This window comes from Bos grunniens, chromosome 26, assembly GCF_055505025.1.
Source record: "Bos grunniens cultivar Pamir isolate PY7600 chromosome 26, Bosgru_T2T1.0, whole genome shotgun sequence".
Taxonomy (NCBI): domain Eukaryota; kingdom Metazoa; phylum Chordata; class Mammalia; order Artiodactyla; family Bovidae; genus Bos; species Bos grunniens.
The window spans coordinates 30399182-30424744 of NC_141190.1; the positions used below are offsets into that span (position 1 = coordinate 30399182).

The 25563-nt window shown below is 39.2% G+C and overlaps 1 protein-coding gene across 30 annotated transcripts in view; it reads left to right on the forward strand.

Moving 5' to 3' along the window:
* Positions 1 to 25563, forward strand: part of ADD3 (adducin 3) — a 132323-nt gene that overhangs the window by 57993 nt on the left and 48767 nt on the right. For 2 of the 30 annotated variants that reach the window (XM_086378947.1, XM_086378963.1), the window contains exon 1: positions 12609 to 13187. The exons of 24 other annotated variants lie outside the window; for them this stretch is intronic. The gene's annotated coding sequence lies outside the window, so the exon portion shown is untranslated. Of the gene's footprint in view, positions 1 to 12608; positions 13188 to 24853; positions 24974 to 25563 lie in introns of those variants that run through there. 4 more of the 30 variants (XM_086378937.1, XM_086378953.1, XM_086378958.1 and 1 more) reach the window with 4 other exon arrangements.

Genomic DNA, 25563 nt, shown 5'->3' on the forward strand with positions numbered 1-25563 from the left:
ATATTACAGGTGTGAATTCATGAATATAAAGTGCATAAAGCTTGTTTTATGTAAAATATATGCTCTAAAAAATTGGCTATGTCCTAATATAATGGGGTTCCCAGGTAGCTCAGTGGTAAAGAATCCACCTGCCAATGCAGGATTCGATCCTGGATCAGGAAGATCCCCTGGAGTAGGAAATGGCAACTCACTCCAGTATTCTTGCCTGGGAAATCCCCGGGACAGAGAAGCCTGCAGGCTCCATGTGGTTGAGAAGGAGTCGGAGATGACTCAGTGACTAAGCAACAACACTAGTTGTAACTTGGTCAAAACGGGAGATCTGTTCTCAGCAATTTAACATGGTATTCTTTTCACCTTTCATTGGATTAGCCAAATTTGCCAATTCATAAAAATAATCTTTGTCATATGTATAAGCATCTTTCTGGGTCAGTGAGTTTGAGCATTTAGGTGCCTTTCAAACGCAATGTTTGTGATCAGTTATGGCATTCTGTTTTTTTTTTCTTGTACGTGTTATTAACTCCGTCATGTCCAACTCTTTTCTGCCTCACGAACTGCAGCCCACCAGGCTTCTGTGTTCATGGGATTTTCCAGGCAAGAATACTGGAGTGGGTTGCCATTTCCTTCTCCAGGGGAATCTTCCCATCCCAAGGGTTGAACCCAGGTCTCCTGCATTGCAGGCAGATTCTTTACTGTCTGAGCCATAAAGTCTACCATACTTGTACTAGATAACCATTAAGGCTTTGAGCCCGTAGGGTGTGGTATATCTGGGCCAGGTTGACCAAATTACTGTTTACTGACCTTTGTATTAACCTAGAGCATTCTTAAGTCTCCTTTCATGGTGATACAGTGGCAGATTGCAGTTTGACTGGCTCCAAGATAATTTCTCTTAATTATTCCTAAGTCTTTGGTTAATGCAGTGTAAGAACAAGCATTGTTCCAAGAAAGGATATAAATGGCTTTTGAGTTTCTTTTCTTAGCATGCAAGTCAAAAGATCAGGGTGAAAGCAAAAGCACATGACACAAAAGTGTGTGGTTTGCTAGTAGATTATAGGGTTCCTCTGGCTTAAATTATACAAACCACTGTAAGCTGTTAACTAGTGACAATTTTTGTCTCTTTTTTCTATTAGTCTCTATTTTCTGTTAGTTTTCTATTAGTTCTATTAATTTTATTTAGAATAAAACCATGTGATAAATTATAGGTTTATTAGGTATGTTGCTTTACGTATCTTTCTGCTCCCCCCACCCCCAATACCTACTCATCCTTTTAAGATCCAACTCCAATGTAACTTCTCAAGAACTTTTCAGATTGGCTCCTTTCTCTGGGTTTGTAATGCATCTCTAATAACAGAGTGTACTGTATAATTTTTAAAAGAAACTGTCTCCTTTCTTCCTCCCCCAACCCACTAAGTTGCTAGTATGTTAGATTCAAAGGTGATATCTCATTCATTTCTTCATTTTCCAATTGTACTACCTCCTTAGATGTATGACATAATAGGTGTTGAATGAGTTGTTAAAAGAATGAATGAATTTAAGCAGAAAAGTAGAAAAATTAGTTGATATTAGTTGATGAATTGACTGACCAACTTAGAATTTAAAGATAATTTTTTGAAATATAAATTCAGAGCAGATTAAAAATCAGTACAGCTATAGATTTGACAGAACAAGTTGATATTCTCCAACTTTAATAATATTTAGGGGCAGAAAGTATGATGCAGTAAACTGAAATGCCTCTAAATGCAAAGAAGAAATGTGTTTACGGGCTACTTTTGTTTCTGTGTTTGTTTTAATTTTAATTAAACCCCTTATGCTGTCTCTTTGGCTGAGGAAACATCTACCAACCACAGGAGATACTTTCCTGAAGTCACGCGGAACTGGAGGGATTGAGGAATGGAAGTGAAGATAGGGAGAAAATTCCTAAACCTGTCTCCTGCCCTGTCTTGGATACAACTTATGATGGTATTTGGTGACTCAAAGCTGTTTTAGTTTTAAAGGATGGGGTGTGGTTCTTGCCGTGGGTAGGCAGCACGTGTTCTAGAGCTTGATCTTGGAGAAGTAAGATTGTTAGTCCTCTAAGTGCTGTGATTTGTTAGCTTGGCACTCGCCTAGCTAATTAGCACTCTTTGAAGGTAAATACTTGAATTTGGGGAAGATAATTTTTTTTTTAATTGGTATGGCTTTTTTCCACTGGGTAAATTATTTGAAATATGACACATTTTTCCAACTAAATAGATTTTTAATTCTGTTTTGGACTTTACTCCCAAGCAAAAATTATTTGTGAATGCAGGTTTCTTAATACCACATGAATATCATGAATATTATTCTTCACTTTTTTTATGTAGGGTTTTTTTTTTTCATGCGGGCTTCTCATAATTTGTTCTTGTTCATTTGCTAAGTTGTGTCCCATTCTTTGTGACCTCATGGACTACAGTACTCCAGACTTCTCTGTCCTTCACTCTTTCCCAGAGTTTGCTCAAACTCAGTAGTCAGTGATGCCATCCAACCATCTCATCCTGTCGCCCCTTCTCCTCTTGCCCTCAATCTTTCGCAAGGTCTTTTCCAATGAGTTAAGTCTTCGCCAAATTATTGGAGCTTCAACTTCAGCATCAGTCCTTCCAATGAATATTCAGAGATGATATCCTTTAGAATTAATTGGTTTCATCTCCTTGCAGTCCAAGGAATTCTCAAGAGTCTTCCCCAGCACCACAATTTGAAACCATCAATTCTGCAGCACTCAGCCTTCTTTATGGTCCAACTCTCATATCCAAACGTTGACTACTGGAAAAACCATAGCTTTGACTAGACAGACCTTTGTCAGAAAAGTGGTATCTCTGTCTAGGTTTGTCATAGTTTTTCTTCCAAAGAGCAAGTGTCTTTTAATTTCATGGCTGCAGTCACCGTCCGCAGTGATTTTGGAGCCCAAGAAAAGAAAATCTGTCACTGTTTCCAGTTTTCCCCCATCTATTTGCCATGAAGTGATGGGACCAGATGCCATGATCTTAGTTTTTTAAGTGTTGAGTTTTAAGCCCTCTTTTTCACTCTCCTCTTTTCACCCTCATCAAGAGGCTCTTTAGTTCCTCTTTGCTTTCTGCTGTTAGAGTGGTATTATCTGCATACCTGAGGTTATTGTTATTTCTCCCAGCAATCTTGATTCCAACTTGTGCTTCATCCAGCCCAGCATTTCACATGATATATTCTGCATGTAAGTTAAATAAGCAAGGTGACAATATACGGCCTTGATGTACTCCTTTCCCAATTTGAAACCAGCCCATTGTTCCATGTCTGGTACTGACTGTTGTTCTTGTCCTGCATACAGGTTTCTCAGGAGCCAGACAATGTGGTCTGACATTCTGTCTCTTTAAGAGTTTTATAGTTTGTTGTGATCCACACAGTCAAAGGCTTTCGTGTAGTCAGTGAAGTGGAAGTAAATGTTTTTCTCGAATTCCCTTATTTTTTCTGTGATCCAACGGATGTTGGCAGTTTTAACTTTGGTTCCTCTGCCATTTCTGAATCCAGCTTGTACATCTGAAAGTTCTTGGTGCACATACTGCTGAAACCTAGCTTGTAGGATTTTGAGCATAACCTTGCTAGCATGTGAAATGAGTGCTATTGTGCGGTAGTTTGAAAATTATTTGGCATTGCCTTTCTTTGGGATTGGAATGAAAACTGACCTTTTCCAGTCCTGTAGCCACTGCTGAGTTCTCCAAATTTGCTGGCATTTGTACTTTAACAGCATCATTTTTTAGGATTTGAAATAGCTCAACTGGAATTCCATCACCTCCACTAGCTTTGTTTGTAGTAATGGGCCCACTTGACTTCACACTCCAGAATGTGTGGCTCTGAGTGAGTGACACATACCCATCTTTGCATAAAATGTTCCTTGGTATCTCCAGTTTTCTCGAAGAGATCTCTAGTCTTTCCTATTCTATTGTTTTCCTCTGTTTCTTTGTATTGTTCACTTAAGAAGGCTTTCTTATCTCTCTTTGCTATTCACTAGAACTCTGCATTCAAATAGTTATATCTTTGCCTTTCACTTCTCTTTTCTCAGCGATCGATTTGTAAGACTCCCTCAAAAGCCACTTTGTCTTCTTGCATTCATTTTTCTTGGAAATGGTTTTGGTCACCACCTCCTGTACAGTGTTATGAACCATGGTCCATAGTTCTTCAGGCACTCTGTCTACGAGGTCTATTCCCTTGAATCTACTCGTCTTTTAAGAGATGGTTAATAAAATGCATTGTTTTGGGAAGTATTATGCCATGATTGAGTCAAAGTCACTTTTTTTCCCCCCACTTGTAGTTTGACAGCCTTCAGATAACAATACAAACTCATAAGTTTGATTATTTTTTGTTTTTAATTGGGATAATGCCTGATCTTTAGACCTACTATTTCACTGAATTTCAGCTTCAGCTCTGTTAGACTTGACTCATCAATCTTTTAATCCAGAAAAAAGCTATTTTGAATATTAACCAAATCTAACTTATCTTCAACCTTTTTATAATATGACTTTTCTATAACAGCTTCCTCTGTAAATCCTGTATTACGTCTTTTAACAAATAACCATCTATCAAGTATTAAACAGGTGAAGGACATTATTCCTTTACCATTCATATTTTTTTAATTTGCCTGTGTTAGGTCCTGAGGCAACCTGCCTTGCTGTTTCTCACAGCACATGTGAGAACTGTGTCAGTGACCAGACAGTTGTGGGTCAGTGTAATGAGTGCTGTATTGGAGGTGAGCCACAGGGACTTGTGGCTTTAAACTTCAGGCTGGAGGGTTTCCTTCATAAATCCATCTTTGAAAGGGAGCCAAAACTAGGGTATTCCTAAAGGAGAAATTATGGAGTGTAGTCAGAATTGCCCACAGATAAGAGTTCATGTCACCAACTTCAGGAGGCCATCATCATCTTCTTTTCCAAAAAATTGGAGTTTAGCTGATGTACAAAGTTGTGTTAGTTTCATGTGTACAGCAGAGTAAGTCAGTTATACATAACGTTTATATCTATTCTTTTTCAGATTCTTTTCCCTTAGATTATTATAAAATACTGAGTATAGTTCCCTGTGCTGCAGTAGGTCCTTGTTGTTTACCTGTTTTATATATTGTAGTATGTATGTTTTAATCCGAAACTCCTAGTTCATATTTGTTGAGCGTAATATATGTTGAACTATCCCCCAGATTTAAACCCTCAAGCTGTTCTAATATTATAAGGAACCTGTCTTATTATAAGGAAAAAGTCAGTACCCTTTTCCTGACTCAGAGCATTGTAAATTCTCAGGAGGAGGTAGGATGTTGAGTCAAAGTGAATAAACAGTTTTGATCCTTGGTACCCGAACACCATGGTCACCATTTTAATCAAGGTTATCTATGCTGTATTATCACTTCTGAGAACAATTAGTTTGGGGAAGACAGGCCATGCGGAGAGTAAGAGCTCCTCTTCAGCACTCCCACACATTCCAGGGCCATCTCTGACTTACGTTTCATAACTCTGGGTGGTGGACTGTTCTGTGAAGATAACTCCTGCATAGAACTCACACACCTCTTACTGCCTCAGCTTTGGTTTGTTTTTTGTCTAGGCCTTTTTTCTCCCCTTGACTTTTGCTCCTTCTGTTGAATCTCTTGTACTGTTTGGTTGCCCCTCAACATCTGGGTTTTCTTTATTGCAGAGCCTCCCCATGCTGTGTATATAACTGTCTTATATGAAAATGACTTGTAATGAAAAATCACCACTCTGCTTTTTATCTCCATTGCCACTGATTGTATGACTTTATTTGCTTAACCTCCTTGAGTCTCAATATTCTCATCTGTAAAAGGAGCCTGATAGGGTTGTTGTGGGTGGTACATGAGATAAGTATATAAAGCACACAACAGCCTGAATTATTCTAGTGGCACTTTAGCTGCTTGGTGGCAATCACTTTTCTTAAAACACAGAAGTTTACACACGCTTGGCTTTTAATCTTTTTGAAAAAAAAAATTTTTTTTTAATCTTTTTGAAATTTTGTGCCATTTCATATGCCCTGTGATTATCTCCCGGCCCCCACCCCCCATTTTTCTGGCGCTTTGCTTTCCTTTTTTGCTGAGTGTTCAGCCGTAGTTGTTTTGCTTCTTTGATCATACCAAGTACCCATTTACCCAGGCATGTCCATTCAGCAGATACTCATGGATGGTTTCAGTGTGCCAAGCTCTGTGCTAGGTTTTGAGATAGAGAGGTGCTCTCATTCAAGGAGGGGAAAACACAGGGAAGCAGCCAGCTGGTAGGGGGAGTTCTGTAATGCTATTACTTTAAGCATTATGGAAACCCAAACCCACGTGAAGGAATTTTAAATTTGTTTGATAAGATCAGAAAAGTAGGTTAGCTTTTAGCTGGACCTCATTTGGTAAAAGAAATTTCATTTCAGACAAAAGGAGCTGTTATATACAAAGACGGGTAAAAATGTAAGGTACATATAGTCACTAGGAAGTCAAAAGAAAAGGAAGAGCCTTTCTTTCAGATGTGAAAAACTGCTTGCGGCAGTGCTTACGTTATTTTCTTTGCATATATATGCAAAATGAGAGCAAATGTAGGGGTTGGGTAGCACACGCACTTAGAGACAATATGTGGAAAGTGCATGTTGTTGAACTGAACTTCGTTCTGTCAATTTTCCCTCCATTTGCTGTGTTTCTTCCCTTTAATCATTTACTGTATGTCAGGCACTTTACCACAGGTGTCTCTCTTAATCCATACAACTTTATGAACTAAGATTTTCCTCATTTAACAGATGAGAAAACTGAGACTCAAAGATGTTTAAAAAAACTGAAACTAAAAAATTTGTTTAAGATGTATAGCCTTTAAGTGGTTGAACTCTTCCTCCGAACCAGTGTTATCTCCAAAGTTTCTGTTCTCTTCACCCTTAAAATGTGGAGCTGCAGCCAAAGAGCCTTAGACTAGGTCCACCCAGTAAACTGCTGAGCAGTTGGATGACTGGTACAGGCAGCCAAACTTTCTAAGTTTTATTTCCTTCACCCAAGAAATTGAGTGATTGGAGCAGATGAATCTACACTTCCTTTTAACCTTATGATTTCTTCTTAGGCTCCTTCCATCTCTTTGGTTCATATCTGATCATTTTGTTCAGCCAAGTATAAGTTACGTGATATAGTAGAGATAAGTTCTGATCTCCAGGTTGCAAAGACATGGCTACTTGGAGTTGTTTAAAATCACTTTTTTAAAAAATTCTATATTTATTCACAAGTTCTGTGAACTTTGCTATCATCTAGCTTTTTTTTTTTTTTTTTTTTTTTGGAGAAGGCAATGGCACCCCACTCCAGTACTCTTGCCTGAAAAATCCCATGGACGGAGGAGCCTGGAAGGCTGCAGTCCATGGGGTTGCTGAGGGTTGGACAGGACTGAGCGACTTCACTTTCACTTTTCACTTTCATGCATTGGAGAAGGAAATGGCAACCCACTCCAGTGTTCTTGCCTGGAGAACCCCAGGGATGGGGGAGCCTGGTGGGCTGCCGTCCTTTGGGTCGCACAGAGTCGGACACGACTGAAGCGACTTACCAGCAGTAGCAGCAGCAGCAGCTTTTTTAAAAAATATTATTATTATTATTATTTTACTTTACAATATTGTATTGGTTTTTGCCATACATCAACATGCATCTGCCACGGGTGTATACGTGTTCCCCATCCTGAACCCCCATCCCACCTCCCTCCCCATACCATCCCTCTGGGTCATCCCAGTGCACCAGCCCCAAGCTTCCTGTATCCTGCATCAAACCTGGACTGGCAATTCGTTTCTTATATGATATTATACATGTTTTAATGCCATTCTCCCAAATCGTCCCCCCTCCCTCTCCCACAGAGTCCAAAAGACTGTTCTATACACCTGTGTCTCTTTTGCTGTCTCGCATACAGGGTTGTCGGTACCATCTTTCTAAATTCCATATATATGCGTTAGTATACTGTATTGGTGTTTTTCTTTCTGGCTTACTTCACTCTGTATAATAGGCTCCAGTTTCATCCACCTCATTAGAACTGATTCAAAAAATCACTTTTGAAATAAAAACAGTGATTGCCTCTGGGAATGTGGGAGAAGGAGATTGCCTAGGAAAAGACATGACAGAGGTTTTCTGGGATAAAGAAAATGTTCTATATCTAGATAGGAGTTGGGGTTATACAGGTGTACACTTACATGTTTCTGCAACTTCATTGTATGTACATTTTGTACCAAAAGAAAAAAAGTTATAAGCAAATACTGAACTCTAGCTAATGATATGCCTGCTGAAGTATTTGAATTAAGTATACAGTTCAGTTCAGTTGCTCAGTTGTTTCCAACTCTTTGCGACCCGATGGACTGCGGCACACCAGGCTTCCCTGTCCATCACCAACTCCCAGAGTTTATTCAAACTCATGTCCGTTGAGTCGGTGATGCCATCCAGCCATCTCATTCTCGGTAGTCCCCTTCTCCTCCCACCTTCAATCTTTCCCAGCATCAGGGTCTTTTCAAATGAGTCAGTTCTTCTCAAGTGGCCAAAGAATTGGAGTTTCAGCTTCAACATCAGTCCTTCCAATGAATATTCAGGACTGACTTCCTTTAGGATGGGCTGGTTGGATCTCCTTGCAGTCCAGGGGATTCTCAAGAGTCTTCCAACACCACAGTTCAAAAGCATCAATTCTTCGACACTCAGCTTTCTTTATAGTCCAGCTCTCACATCCATACATGACTACTGGAAAAACATAGCCTTGACTAGACGGACCTTTGTTGGCAAAGTAATGTCTCTGCCTTTGAAGAAGCTGTCTAGGTTGGTCAGGCTTCCCTGGTAGCTCAGAGGGTAACTTTTCTTCCAAGGAGCAAGCATAATTTAATTTCATGGCTGCAGTCACCATCTGCAGTGATTTTGGAGCCCCAGAAAATAAAGTCTGTCACTGTTTCCACTGTTTCCCCATCTATTTGCCATGAAGTGATGGGGCTGGATGCCGTTATCTTAGTTTTCTGAATGTTGAGTTTTAAGCCAACTTTTTCACTCTCCCCTGTCTTTGACTTTCATCAAGAGGCTCTTCTGTTCTTCTTTGCTTTTTGCCATAAGGGTAGTGTCATCTGCATATCTGAGGTTATATTGATATTTCTCCTGGCAATCTTGATTTCAATTTATGCTTCATCTGTACACTTTAATTTGTACAGAAAGTGTACAATTGCCTGTAATTTACTTTAAAATGCATGAAAGAAAAAAAAATAAAATGCATGAAAGGTAAGCTGTATTAATGGATGGAAAGAGAAATGGGTAGTTGAAGACATACGTGATAAAGTATGAAAGTGAAGTTGCTCAGTCGTGTCCAACTCTTTGCGACCCCATGGACTGTAGCCTACCTGGATCCTCTGTCCATGGGATTTTCCAGGCAATAGTACTGGAGTGGATTGCCAGTACTCCAGGGGATCTTCCCAACCCAGGGATTGAACCCCAGTCTCCCGTGCTGTAGACAGACGCTTTACCGTCTGAGCCAGCAGGGAAGTGATAAAGTATAGTACAGTGTTAACAATAGAATCTAGCTAGTGCATGTATGGCGCTCACTGTAAAATTCTTTCTAATTTGCTATCTATGTAAAAGTTTTAAGAATAAAATAAATACATATATGTTAGTATTAAATACAATAAATTCTTGAGGAGAAAAATCACTTTAAAAATGAGCTGACAAAATTTCATATCTCCAGCCTCCTCGTTTGAATGGTCTTTGTTAGTACCACCCAAGGCTCTAGTTAGACTGTCATGAGTTTAAGTGACCTGATTTAAACAACTGAGGGAGATCTTTGCTTTCCTTAGCCAGTCTTGTAGGTGGGGCAGGTTCCTTCCCTTAGACATTTCAAACTAGTCTAAGTGTCCCTCAGAGCTTAAGCTTGCCAAGCAAAGCTCATCTCTGTGGCTGTTTTGAGTCAGTAATAGTTATACCCTATTTCTAGAAGCTAGTGTCACCAGCAGCCAAAGGTTAAACTTTTCTTCTCCTCCCCTTTCCTACCCCAGATATAGCCTCGATCAGATGAGGTTTGTTAAGGAAAAAAAGTTCTTTGGTTTTGTGCTTTGTTTTCAGGCTACCACTTGTTTGAGATGCCTTATATTTCTTTCACAAATCACACTTCATGCTTTCACAGCACTTTAGTTGGAGACAACTTCTCATTGTGCTGGTTTGAGTTCTGGCACTTCAGAGCATCTTCATTCTGAAGATTATTTGGAGCAGAGAGCTTTTCTTCTCTTCGTTGGTTAAGCCTTAGCTCCTCCCCGTGTGTTCAGTCACTCAGTTGTGTCCAACTCTTTGTGACCCCATGGACTGTAGCTGGCCAGGCTCCTCTGCCCGTGGGATTTCCCAGATAAGAATACCACAGTGGGTTGCCATTTCCTACTCCAGGGGGTTTTCCAGACCCGGGATCCAACCCACATCTCCTGTGTCTCCTGCATTGGCAGGTAGATTCTTTACCACTATGCCACCTGGGAAGCCCTAGCCCCTACTGGTACCCAAATTGAGTATACCATCCAAGTTGTGTTTGAAAATACTGGCATTAGGAGTGTATGAACTCTTGTGCAGCAAAAGAAGAGAGGAGAGGTGCTTGGAACAATGAATTCAATCATGGGATACCTGGTTTATTTTTTTTAAATACAGTTAAATAGGTAAAATATGTTTTGAATTATTTTGTTCTTTTCTATAACTGATGACAGTAATTAATCACAAGTCATTTTACATACTGAAAACACAAGTTATTGACATGCTGTATGTTTGAAAATAGAGTATAACAAAATGACATTTTACAAAATTTAAGTGAAACAGACATTTGACATAAAATTGGAGTTGGAGGGCAATGGAGAGAGGGGGATAGAATACTTCTTGAGTTTCACGTGAGTCTCTGGCACTCAATAGAGAGTATTTTTATTTAAAACCCACAAAACTGATGGGCAGAGGAAAGGAGAAATTTGATTACTTGAGAGTTATCCTAGAAATTGGATCTGTAAATTTACATGAATCCCTGAAACGGGCAGGTGTATGTGAGTGCCAAATAATGTCTGAACTAACCCAGAAAAATTCACTTTTCTGCATGACTGTGTGAAAGCATTGGTTCCCAACAACTTTCACGTTTATAAGGATTTTTTTTTTAAGGACTCACTACACATTGGGCAAGCAGCTCTGTAGTCCAAAAAGTACTGGCTGGATTTAACGTACTGGGGGCATGTGGATTCTGAAAAATGTCGCACCTTGTCTATGCCAGTAAATCAGAGTGTCTATTCTTGATACTGAATCTGATGTCATTGGCAAATTTTCCTCCTTATTGGTAGGGTGATACTCAGAAGGGAGAAATTTTTTCCCTGTATTTTGCTCTCTCTCTGAGGTGTTCTTACGATTTCCTTTTCTTTTCTTTCTTTTTTTTTTTTTAAAGCTATGAAATAATACTGGCAAGTCCCAAGAAAACTAGCTCTGGATTTCATTTTGTCTCTTCAGCTCTGTGTGATCTTGCGCACATTCCTGACATGTTACAAACAGCTTGTGTCTCTGCATGTGCAGTATCCATTTTCAGTGGTGAAAGCCCCAAAAGGAAACAGACTGATTCTTCCATGCACAAACAGCTGGGCAGTTGTGGATGGAATTAATTGCTGATATGTATTGGCTGTGTTTTTCTTCTCTTGTCATTTCCTTTGCAGCTGTGAAAGTGAAATTTGACTTGAAAACAGACATTTCCAACAGTGCAAATCCAAAAAAGTATCAAGATGGCACTCTTCTAATAGAATATCTAACCGCTACCTTTAAGTTGCTCAGTTTAGGGGTTAGATGGGGAAGAGCAAGGGATGGCAGCAGGTGATTCATAATTATATATATGGATGAAAAAATAATTATATCCGGCAGTTGGACTATGAAAGGAAGATTTTAGAATGGATTGACTTATCATATGGGAAGAGTGACCTTATAATCCAGCAGAAGGTTAGATCAGTCAGCACCTACCTCCTGAAAGAGGGTGTTCTAGGCCATCTCTCAAAATATTGAAATTTCAGTACTCCAGACTGATTTGTTGTTCCAGTGTGAGGGAGTAGCAATTGGAGAGGGTAATGTGACAACATTAAAAATATTTTCCCAGTCTTCTCCCAAAGCTTTTTCCGTTGTTTGTTTTAAATGCTATATAAATGATTATATAGCTTATTTTTTACATGCTGAGGTATTTTATTGAGAAACCTATTTTTTTTATTTCATTGGTTATAGGAGTTCAGTTAATAATAACTGGTTGTGTCTCTGAATATGCATACAGAAAGTAGTATTGATTAAAGTCATTTTGAACAATAATCATGTTTAATAACAGTTTCAATGACTGAAATTTTAAGCTCTGTTAAAGGTTTTTAGACAGTATATATGCATCCTATTGAATATCTTATTTGGAAATAAATCAGAAAAAATTAAAGCATGGAGTTATTTGAAAAAGTGAGTGATTGAAACTTTTTTAAAAGCCCAGTGTGCATATTAATGATTTTCATCAAAATAATTTCCCCTTTTATGCATTTATTTCAATATCATATCAAAGCATAAATCAAATCCCTTGTTTTTGAAGGCAACTCTTGCTAATTAGTTGATAAGAAAATGTTTTTTTTTTTTGTTTCTGCATTGCCAGGAGAACTGGAGCATTAGTAGAAAAGGATAGGTAATGCTTGAACGTGTTCAGGTCCCCTGTCTTAGCCAAATAGGCCAAAGTCAAGTTCTAGAGCAGTATTGCTGACACCTTGAGATATGCAGAAGCTGCTGTTGCTAAACTTAGAAGTTGGCATGGTTGGACTTCCTTTATAGTAATCCACTTCCACCTAACGTTCTGTTGGCTGAGCTGCATGATCTACCTTGCATTTTATCTTTACTTTCTTCACGAAAAAGCAGTGTCTGTATTTCATTTTGTGGCAGGAAAGCTGATCTACAAACCTGAAAATTTCCCCCGTTTCTTTGAAGACAGTTAACCAATTAATTTTGACTCTGAGGCACTGCAGAGTGTTGTGGCAGCACTAACGTGCAGTTTGCCCTCACTGAAGTCGGTCTGGGTGTGTTGTTTCCCCTAGAGTGTGGGCTCCACCCTTGCTCTAACCGCACGGTGTGGATATCTCACTGTTTAAAACAAAGTTCATTTTTAGGGCAGCGTTGCATCAGAGTTGCCACACAAAACCCGGCTTAAGAAAATTACAGCAGCTTCCATTCTTTTTAATAAGTAAGTACAAAATTGTCCATTGTAATCCTGAGAGCTCACAGCTTTAGGGGGAAGCAGAGATAAGATAGATGGTTAATTTTGTGCCAGTTGCTACCAACGTGCAATATTCTTCTTGGGGAGGAGCCTGTGGCTTTATCAATCAACTAAATTTTTCCCTGTTAGTTCACTTGTCTGCTTTTTGGCCCTCTTGAACAGTTTACTGAACTGTTCTTAATTGTTTGGGGGGATGACATTGACTATTTAAGGAAAATACTGATAGTCTTTCATGTGCTAATTGTTAAGAGTAAAATGCTTAAAGTCGTGTTTTACACTGAATATATTGGACTCATTAATAGCATAATCTGGCAATACTGTATTTCAAGACATCATAGCGTGAACTTTGTGTGTAAGAGTGGGTTCATTGAATTAAAAAAAGGCAGCATCTAAAGAGCCTTTATTTCTGTCATAATGATGCTTTGTCCTCCTGCTATTGGGTGTTTGTCAGAAGAGTTGGAGAAGGCTGAAGCCCAAAGTTCTGCTCCATGCCTTGTCTATGCCTCTGTGTTCTTTCTAGCGTTTGTGACGTGAACGGTAAGTTGAACTATAGGAGGTTTATTGTTATTCAGTGAGGGCCACATTCAGCAATAATTCTTTGCAAATGGGGGCTAACTTTTCTTTTTCTCACACTGGAGTTCTGTTTGGAGTTGGGTTTTAAATGCCTGTGAGTATGTAATTCTGCACTGCCCTACGAGGGCACAATCGAAGAGAGGCTGTGCTGTGTGATGTCTCCACTGTTGTCTTCCTCTCCTGCAGGTTCAATGTGTCCCCTTGTGGGGCAGACGCACCCATTTGATAAAGCAAGTTGAATCATATGCCTAAGTTGAAATCTAAAGCTGTGTGCTGAAAACAGATTTTCTGTAAAGCTTGCAGGGGTGACATTGTGTCATCCTTTTTGGACTTGGATTTCCTAGCATTTCCTGCTTCAGCTTCCTCTTGGTTGAATTACTACTCTTTAGTAGTAGTAATGTGTTTAGCTATTTTCTAACATCACAAGGATACAAGAATAAAGTAAAAGCATGGTATCATAGAAAGAAACACTAGCCTGGAAACCAAGAGGCTTTTACTTTGGACACTAGTTTATCTGTGAAATTAGGAATTTGCGTTAGCTCTCTAAGACCTTTTCCAGCTTAGAATACTCTCATTCTCTGGGTAAAAGAACCATGCCTATTCCAGAGATGCTAAAGGGAATGCACTAGATTTGAGAAAAAAAAATGTTTAGATGTTAATCCAGAAACATTCTTACAAATGACGTTAGAACTGAAGCTTTGCTTTAAATAAACTGTATGTTCAGAAATTTGGGGAATTTGCTATTTATTATCTGAGGAGTAGAATTAGATATATAAATCATCCCCTCAACAAGAAAGTAAATTTTCAAGCTGTAACTCGGTGAATCTCTTGCCACAGGTGTTGTGTAGAAATTTTATTAAATGTTGCCCTGATTCATGGGGTCGCAGAGTCGGACACGACTGAGCAACTGAACTGGACTGAACTGATACTCAATGTGGGCTTCCCTGGTGGCTCAGGTGGTAAAGAATCCTCCTGCTATGCGGAAGACCTGGGTTCAGTCCCTGGGTTGGGAAGATCCCTTGGAGGAGGGCATGGCAACCCACTCCAGTATTCTCGCCTGGAGAATCCCACGGACAGAGGAGCCTGGCGGGCTGCAGTCCATGGGGTTGCACAGAGCTGGGCTGCAGTGACTAGGCGGCAGCAGCAGCATGCTCAATGGACAGTTATTAGTTCTATAGCCTTGGGTAAGTGGCTTTCAATCTTTTAAAAATATATATATTTTGCATCATGACCCAATACATGAACAACATACATACCACTTAATCTCCAAAATAAATTTTTCTTAGCACAAAAAACACAGTGCTGTGTTTTCTGTTCTGATTCATTAAGAAAAAAGTGTGTTTCAATCCACTGAGCTAGATGACCTCTGCTGTCCCTTTGAACTCTAGGAGAATATAGTTACTCCTGGACTTTTATCCTTGCTCCAGAGCAAAACTTGGCAACTAGTTTCCTGTTAAATATTGAAGTTAAAAGCTTTTCTAGATAGATTTTATTTAGAACAGTTATAGAAAGTCAGTAGGTGATATCTCATACTCTCTTATTTTTTTCTTCTAATTATTATGTTATGTAGAGAAAATGGTTTTTTTTTTTCCCCTTAGTCCTATTATATAGCTGCCATCAAATCCCTTCCTCTTTACCTCCAGTGTGCTGTACAAATTTTATTTATGCCTACTGTATTAGTGAAAACTAACATACCATGACATGAAAAGGGTTAGAAAGTCTTTTCCAGAGAAATAAATTGTGTCGTGTAGATTAGATACAGAGTATCAAATTAGCCTTGATAGACCCTATCTTTGTTTTCCTCAGAGTTGTCCCAGGGTTCAGTATAAGTTACCTTCTAAAAAGTATTAGTTTTGTACCTTAAAAAATGTACATGGAAAAAGGTGAGACCATATAAAGGACATATGACAGAATGTCTCTTTGGCACCCTAATGTTTGAGCCCTGTGCCCCGGTGGGTATTTTCTTCTCTATTTTTTCCAGAAAATTTCTATGAATATGAGTGGATATCTTTTTTAAAAATCCAAATAAAATTATATTACACATAAACCATTGTGTATCTACCTCATTCTTTTTAATGGGTGTGTCTCAGTGGATGGATGGATGTACCATCATTTATTTAAGCATTCATCTTTTGATAGACACCTGGATTATTTCCATGTCTCCCTTATCAGATATACTTATCAGTCTTCTCTCCTGCCTCCATTTTGGGACAGAACCTAGAACCTAGGTGCTTTTGGAAAGGGGTGAGAGTGCTGTGTGGAAATGGAAAAACCCCTCACTTTTGTTCCTCTCGGTAGAACACCAAAGTAGGCCCCACTGTCCCGACTATCATGAATGCCTAAAACTGCCCTGGGAGTCATTTTTCAGCAGATTAATGAAATGACATTGGGTTCAAAGTCTGGTAACTGGAGTGTGAGATTGTAAGTAGGTCACTTAACCCCCTTGATCTTCAGTTTTACCATCTATAAAATGACAGATTGAAATAGATGAGTCTTAATGTCCCTTCCAATTGTAATAGTTACATAGTATTTTTTAATATTGGCTTAAGCTCTAGAACCCAAATTGTATGAAGTTTCTGTTATTTAAATTAAAAACATCTTTTGTGTATATTGTGTGGTCTGTAATTTGTTTGACCTGCCATATGGTCTAAGCTATTTGAAAGTTTAAGAATGTTAAAAAAGAGAAGTTGAATAACATACTGTATTTTACATAAACTCTCCTTTTCTAAAAAAAGAAAAATCACTTTCAGAAGTATAAAACCCTTTCCAGAAGTAAAAGCAAATCTTTTTATCAAGCTTTTGAATACTTGAGGAGAAGATTCTGAGTGAGGTGATGTTTGTTTTTAAAATGGATCTTTGTAATTTTCAATGAATCCAGCCATTCAGAGTTAATCCTAAGGGCTTTGAAACTTGGCTTCAGTCCGCTTGTTTAAATTGTTTTCACATTCTAGCCCTCTAATCCATCTCCTTGTTTCATTGAATGCTAAAATTGATGTTGCTTGACATAGCTGAAGTTTTCTGATTTGGTGCTGAGGAAGCAGCCTTAGAGGTGAACTGTGCACTCCCATCCTGCCAGCAGAGTTATCAAGTTACACAGCGAAGTTACAGAGTAACAGAAGCAGGAGTTTTTGCTGTATCACATGTAGGATGTTTCAGTTCAGTCCAGTCCAGTCGCTCAGTCGTGTCCAATTCTTTGCGACCCCATGAATCGTAGCACGCCGGGCCTCCCTGTCCATCACCAACTCCCGGAGTTCACCCAAACTCCTGTGCATCGAGTCGGCGATGCCATCCAGCCATCTCATCCTCTGTTGTCCCCTTCTCCTCCTGTCCCCAATCCCTCCCAGCATCAGGGTCTTTTCCAGTGAGTCAGCTCTTCACATAGGATGTTTAGCATTGCCTATTTCACAATTCTTGTAATTCTGTCAAATGAAAGCTATCCTGAAAGCAGAATGGAATAAGAATATCTTCATTTGATTTATATCATTACAACAGGGAGATAAGAAGACATTTTCTTGGCATGAAAGTAGAGGAGTCTGTGTGTGTGTGTGTGTGTGCGCGCGTGCTGGTGACCCTAGCTTCTTAGCAAAAAGCTTGACATACCTTGAATAAGTGTGCTTCCCTGAAACCTGAGAGATTGTTATCCAAATAATGCTAGTGTTGCATGTTAGTTTTCATGTCAATTGTTTGACATAGTTCAGTTTATCAAAATGTATTGAGGACCTTCTAGGAGCCAAGAACTGCATTAAATAGTGGGAATGCCAGGTGACAGACAGGCTCACCAGAATCTACTAAAATGACAACTGTTATTTCTTCCATTGTTGCAGTTTTCCAATATCCACTGGTAAGTAGAACTGGGCAGAGAAAGTTCTTCAAGTTTGAGAAAATAAATGAAAACAAAGTATATTTCCGGTATTTAATAAGGGGTATTAATATCTTCTTAGGGTAGTGTCAGTTACTCTTCTGAGTGTGGGTCTGCTGGTGACATCAGTGTCCCACTAATCAAATTCTAAATGAAACACATTTGTGATACGTAATTGAGCCCTCATTTTTGCCTATTGTTGCACTTATTGTACCTTGTATTTTATAATGGCTTAAACAGTTGCTTGTATGAAACTAGAAACTGGTCACACCATGTCTTGATGACATATCGCAATATCCTTGTCAAGTTACTTCATCCATTGTGGCATTTACAACTAAGGAAATTCTCCAGAGTTTAGAAATATACAGGATACTTCTGCCTACAGGATGTTGAACAAACTTTGTCTGAAACATTTGAAACCATTGTAGAAAAATAGTCCCAGGATAGCAAAATCAGTCAAGTAGATTGTCGTTTGAGCTGAAGCAGAAAGCTTTTTAAACAAGAGAGAAATAGTCTAATCATTACTCTGGTCTGTTATGTATGCAATCCCAGAAGGGACTGCTTTTTCTACTTTGGAGCCCAGCTTTTGGCCAGGGTCCTGTGACACTCAGTGGGAATTCACTTCCTATCAGGAAACGCTGTTTTTCAATGTATTATCTTGTTGAGACAACCACAGTGGACAATAGGCTATTAATGTATTAGAACAACAAGTGTCATAACTAAGCCAATATTTGCTTTGTTTTGAGTGTTACCCTACAAAAAAAACTTTGGCCAGGCTTCAGAATATGTTTGACCATCAGTAACTGCTGGACATTTTTCATACTCTCAAAAACGTAGCTGAATAATTTATTCTTCTCTCTCTGTTGATAGGAAGTGAGTAGAGTAAACCTGCAAAAGTTCATCTCCATTATTAAAGCACTTTTTTCTTCTTTGTTCTTTTTAACTGTCATGGCTTTTGTACCCAGCAGTTGGTGCTGCTGCTGCTGCTGCTAAGTCGCTTCAGTCGTGTCCGACTCTGTGCGACCCCATAGACGGCAGCCCAACAGGCTCCCCCGTCCCTGGGATTCTCCAGTATTCTTGCTTGTATTTATCTCTCATTTGGCATTTGTCATAAACTGGCTTGTACTGTCAGTCTCTTTCCATGTAGTTGATAGAGAATTTTGATTCTCGATAGTTAAACTAAAAAAGTCTTCAAGGGCAGGACCTAGATCTGTGCTTTATATCTCTTTATACTCAATCTAACAGCTGGATTAGTGGATAAGTAGGTTTTTTGGTTATATTAAGATGATATTTTGTAGCATTATTTGTATCTGGCCTCAGAACACAGTGGTTAAGTATAGATTTTTTTAAATTGCTCTTTTTATACCTTCACAGTTTTTTGTGATTACTTTTCAGTCTGCTACAGACGTTTCACACGTCTCATTACCTCAGCCATCTTGGGTGCCTGGCCATTCGGATCAAACTGTGATTAGCCCAGTTTTCAAGAGTTGTTCTAGATTCTCTGCCCTAGTTTACTGGGGAATGGGATAAGTCAGTAGCCCTACTCACCTCACTCAGTTTAATAAACCCTTATTGAGTAAATATAAGTGGATAGTGAAGAAAGGGAAAATGTTGGCCCAGTTACTGGAGCAAACAGACATAAACAATTCAGAGGCAACACAGACTATGATTAAGTGCTTTGGGGAGGGGGAATGGGGAGGCTAACTCTGATGGAGGAGACTGGGGAACCATCATGGAAGGAGTTGGTTTTCTAATAGACCGCAAGGTGTAGATTAAGATTCGGCTGGATGGAGATGAGCAGGGAAAACTTTCCAAGTGTGTGAGAAATAAGGTGATCAGAGCATCAGTTAGGGAAACGGCTTTGTTTGGGAGAGCCATCATTTTCCTCTAAATCTGTGAGAGATCCTAAAACTTTTTCCATCCTGTTTTCAGACCCTGAATTTTAGAAACCCCTAGTCTGATTCTGAATAATTTCTTTTTTATAGATGGGAATCCAGGATGCTTTAAAAAAAAAAAAAAAAACACTTTAGGGAATAACTAAGAAAATGGTTATGTTTGGAAAATTATGGTAGGTAACTTTGTGTTAACTCAGATGTAACAGTGAACCCAAAGGATTGTAGTATCCGTATTACCTTTTAGATGTTTAAAATAATACTTTACAACTTTATAGAATACCCTCCCCTGACAGTAGAGATCAAAAGTAGACACAAAGCATTTACCGAACTCTGGAGAGCTACTTAAGTTACCAAGCTCCATGAAGATTGCTTTTTATTTGACAATAAAGTCTTGATGCAGGCTTTAAATCCAGCTAAATAGGCTGTATAGAACTAAACTGTGAGTCTAGTCTTTGTGAGCATCAGAAAAACAAGAATCCTACTCCAAGCTTGAGTGTAAAATATAGCAAGCAATTTAAGTGGACCCTTCAGGCATGTATGAGTGGGCACAAAAAGCTGAGTCATAAAATACATTCTCCCTAGTGAATTACCTTGAAAGTTTAAAAAAGAAGTGTTCTCATTATCTAAAACAGGTATAAATGACTCTAAATTCTTACGAAAGCACACACCAAGAAAGTCTGTTTTGTGTGTTTTTAACCCTGGATACATACCTGCTGCTGCTGCTGCTAAGTCGCTTCAGTCATGTCCGACCTTTAGCAACCCCATGGACTGCAGCCCACTAGGCTCTTCCATCGCTGGGACTTTCCAGGCAAGAGTACTGGAGTGGGGTGCCACTGCCTTCTCCGGGATACATACCTACAAACCCCTTAAACTCAAGAAACTGATGCTTGAGGCACTAGCTGATTTTTCTTTTTCATGAAAGTTAACATTTAATGTACAGTAGCTTTTAAAATTAGTTTATTGCCAAAACCTTTAGTTAAAATATTTTTTAAATGTTGTTCATATTTAATCTTCTCTTACATTGAGAGATCGTGTGATCAGCATTCTTTATAGCATATGCTGCTCTAGATAAGGAGAAAAATCTTGAGTCAGATAAATTGAGGGACTGGGGCAAGTCACAGTCTCTCCTGGGACCTGTCTCTTCCTATGGAGACATGAGAGGGTAGTACTTTGTAATAATACTCTTAACACCTTTAAATTCTAGAGATGCTCTTCCTCTTTTGGTTGTAATTAGATAATATTAGGGAAGGCAGTATTTATTTCGTGGAGGAGTTGTCATTTAGATTTATAAATGCTGGTTGTTTCTCTGTTATCCTTACAAAGGTATTTTTCAGCCTCTTGTTTTTAATAAGCTTGCCTCCATAAATTAGAGATGTTGTTTTAATGTTTTCTCTTTTCCACTGAATTTGACATTAGATTTTTTAGATCTTCTTTAACATTTTTTTTAAACTTTTTATTAAGACTCTGTTTCTAGCTGTGGATTAGAGGTTTCGGTGGTAGTCTCTTTATCTTCCCATCATCTTCAGTCTTCTCAATGTTCATGTCTGAAAAGAATCTCAGTCTCTTTTCTCTTCTATGAATTGTCATAAAATACCAAAATGTGTGCACACACATTTTCAGGATTCTTACTCATACTGACTAGGCTTACTTCTCAAGGCTAAATCTTATTTTATACCAGGTCAGAATCTAGACCTCTTTAAATGAATTGACAAGCCTATATGGCAGTAAATCGGAGAAGGCAATGGCACCCCACTCCAGTACTCTTGCCTAGAAAATACAATGGACGGAGGAGCCTGGTAGGCTGCAGTCCATGGGGTCGCTAGAGTTGGACACGACTGAGCGACTTCACTTTCACGCATGGGAGAAGGAAATGGCAACCCACTCAAGTGTTCTTGCCTGGAGAATCCCAGGAACAGCAGGGCCTGGTGGGCTGCCGTCTATGGGGTCGCACAGAGTCGGACACAACTAAAGCGACGTAGCAGCAGCAGCAGCAGCATGGCAGTAAATAGCTAACACAGTTCTAGATGAAATAATGAAGCATATGTAATCTAGACATTAGGATCCAAAGGACTCCCCTCACCTCTTTCTAAAGCTCACAGTTACAGTTTTAGATTATACTTTGCAGAAGATAAAATTTAGTTAATTGAGGGATTTTGCTTATTTATTATTGACTTGATAATCAAATTCCTGAGAGTCACACTCTGTACTTCATGCTTTTACACTCCGGTAAACTTGATTGTAAGAAAATACAATCTATGAAAACATATATCTTATCAAAGAGTTCACGCTAGAGGTGGGGACTTGGATTTGGAGCTGAGTAGATAGAGGAGGAGTTGGAAACATTTACCAAAGGAGCTTAACTAGGTATAAATTTGAAATGACTCAAAATCTGAAAACCTTGCAGTTCAGTGATGGGGACAGGTATAGTAGAAGGTCAAGATGCAACATAGTGTAGGTTCTGGAGCCCATATGCTTGAGTTTATATCATAGCTACATGCTCACTGGTGTGTGACCTTGGACATGTAACTTCAATATGCTATTTCTTTGTTTGTAAACTGAGTGTGGTAATAGCATCTACCTGCCTAAGGTTATTACGAGGATTAAATGAGTTAAAATATGCCACCTTCTTAAAACAATGTTAGGTAATACAAGATGCTCAGGAAGTGTTGACTACTGGCCATTACCCCTCACCTCCTCATAAAAACATTCAAAAATTGTGTTTTTAAAACTTCTGGTGTAATTTGTTTAATGGGAAAATGCAAAAGCTAAATTACTAAGAAGGATGGTGTTAGTAACAGAGTTGGAATGGCTGAATGCCATTCAGATTTGGAATCCAGGCAAGACCCTTGAGGACAGGACAGATTCCTCGAAACAGGCAGTAGGAAAAAGCCCAGGTGTAAGATTATTAGTGTAAGGGAGGTTGGACAGTAGGTTTCAAACCCTGGCCTGTAGGCAGAGCATAGGAACAGGGTGATTTGGAAAGGGTGGCCATTGGTAGAAGTCTGGATGGGAATTAAAACCGGGGAAGTCTGCATGGCATCAGCAGTCCCCTGCTAAAAGTCAAGATTTGTGCTATTAGGTTACCTCAGGGAACAGTAGAACTGATAGAAGGATCTAAGACTAAAATCTGGGAAAGAGGGTCTTTAGAAATACTTAAAATACTTTTGAAAGTATTTTGGAGTTACCTGATAGAAAAGCAAGAAAGAGATTCCCTGGTAGTTCAAACGGTAAAGGATCTGCCTGCAATGCAGGTAAACCCAGGTTCAGTCCCTGGGTCAGGAAGATCCCCTGGAGAAGAGAATGGCAACCCACTCCAGTATTCTTGCCTGGAGAATTCCATGGACAGAGGAGCCTGGCGGGCTACAGTCTATGGGGTGGCAAAGAGTTGGACCCAACTGAACAACTAACACTTTCACTTTTGAGTGAGTGGAATGGCTAAGAGAGAACAGAGTTTGATTATTAATAATCCGATAAAAGTATTGCTAAAGTGAAAGTCAAACATCAGAGTGAGAGCAGCAGCAGCAGGTCTAACCTGATGCTGAGCTGCTAAACTAGTTTCTTAAGGTTTCTTGTACTCCTGTGGGCCCCCAGAGCTTGGCATAATGCTGAATCTACAGGTTAGGGTTTAGGGTCTAGTCAAGGCTATGGTTTTTCCAGTGGTCATGTATGGATGTGAGAGTTGGACTGTGAAGAAAGCTGAGCGCCAAAGAATTGATGCTTTTGAACTGTGGTGTTGGAGAAGACTCTTGAGAGTCCCTTGGACTGCAAGGAGATCCAACCAGTCCATTCTGAAGGTGATCAGCCCTGGGATTTCTTTGGAAGGAATGATACTGAGGCTGAAACTCCAGTGTTTTGGCCACCTCATGGTTGACTCATTGGAAAAGACTCTGATGCTGGAAGGGATTGGGGGCAGGAGGAGAAGAGGACGACAGAGGATGAGATGGCTGGATGGCATCACTGACTCGATGGACGTGAGTCTGAGTGAACTCCGGGAGTTGGTGATGGACAGGGAGGCCTGGCGTGCTGCGATTCATGGGGTCACAAAGAGTCGGACATGACTGAGCAACTGAACTGAACTGAATGTGGGGAAAAGGGCAGAAATGCAGCTTGTATGTACACATGACAGGAAACCTGATGAAAGTGAGTGAATGCCTTTTTAAATTCACTCTTGCTTAATGAAAAGACATTCCATCAGACTGAAATGTTTTATAACTTGATAACTGCCTTAACTGTTTCAGCTGTGATGGAACCAGTAGAGCCCACTGCATCTTTCACTTGTGGTTGATGTTCATTGTGAATCTTCATGGAGTTTTACAAAGAAATTTCTGTTCAGAATCTGACATAACAGGAACATTCTTATCTTTTTGCTTCAGATTTTCTCGGGAATGGTGTTTCTCTGTCTAACATTGTGATAGTTTGTGAAAATCATGCCATCGTGGAAGACATTTATGTTGCATTGCCCTTATATCAAATGTCATTTGGCTTGCTGTTTTGATTTCTGTCATTCCTAAAGAGCTGACTTTGATTTTGCAAACGTGTGCTGTCCTCCCCCACTGTTGTGATGGTAAAATGCCTCCTAAAATAGGTGTTATTAGGATGGAAATTCCATTGGAACAGTATGTATGTTAGTTTCCTAGGGCTACCATAACAAAGTACCACAAAATGAGTGGCTGAAAACAACAGAAATTTATTCTCATACGGTTCTTGAGCCCAGAAGTCCAAAATTAGGGTGTCAGCAGGATTGGTTTCTTGTGGTGGCTCTGAGGGAAAATCCGTTTTGTGTCTGTCTGCTAGCCTGTGGTAGTTGCTGGCAGTCTTTGGTGCTCCTAGGCTTGTGGCTGCATCACTTCAGTCTGTTCCTCCATCATCACGTGGCTTTTTCCCTTGTGTGTCTTTGTGTCTACATCTCAGTTTTTTCTTATAAAGACACTAATCTTTATGACCTCATTTTAATTTGATTACAAATTAAAACCTTATTTTCAAATAAAGTCACAGTCTTAGGTAATGATATGAATTTTAGGGGATACTATTCAACCCAGTACAGTATGTAGTAAAAATTTGTAGATTTAAAGCATAATTCATTTGAAAATAATAGTTCCACAGAAATAGATTTAAAAAATTAAAAAAAAATTTTGTGGTTGATAAACATCTCTTTTCATGGACTTCCATTTAAAACCATTATCGGAGTTCTGAATGACAGGTTATGACCAGTATTTTTGGAAATGATTTTCAAGTACTCTTACCTGTGTGTGCTCAGTTGCTCCAGTCATGTCTGACTCTTTGCGACCTCATGGACAGCAGCCCACCAGGCTCCCCTGTCCATGGGATTTCCCAGGCAAGAATACTTCTGTGGATTTCCTCCAGGGGAATCTTCTTGACCCAGGGATTGAACCCGATCGAACCGAATGCATCTCCTGCATTGGCAGGTGGGTTCCTTACCACTGAGCCACCTGGGAAGCCCCATTATTACCTGTGCTTAATAAATTACATTTTCATGACTCAGTCTTAGACTTTCCATAGAAAGAAAACAGATGAGGTTGTGATGATCTTGAAATCCTACTTAACCATCCAAAATCTGGTGGGAGGAACTTCTTCAAATCAGATTTCTTTGCAGGAGCTATGTATTGAGTTACCTACAGCTTTTGAATTGACTTTTTACAGCTGTATTTTATAATTTATAATCATAAAATTCATAAATCCTTAGTTGAGATACCTGAAATAGTAGAACAAAATGAATTCTTGGAACTAACTCATACTTTGGGTTCTTTAACATTTTCTGTATATTTTCCTTTCAATTTTTAAAATAAGAAACCTTGCCTCATATTTTCTGTGTCAGCCTTCCTCCTGTCTCCACTGGTCACAGTGATGACATTAGGAATGGACATTAGAAGCACCATCTACAATAACAACTCAGTTTTCTAGACCAGCCTTTTGGGTGAATGTTTTATTTTGCAAATTCAACTTGTTTTTAATACTGTAATGAACTTTTGTAGGACCGTTTGCATCTCTTCAGAAT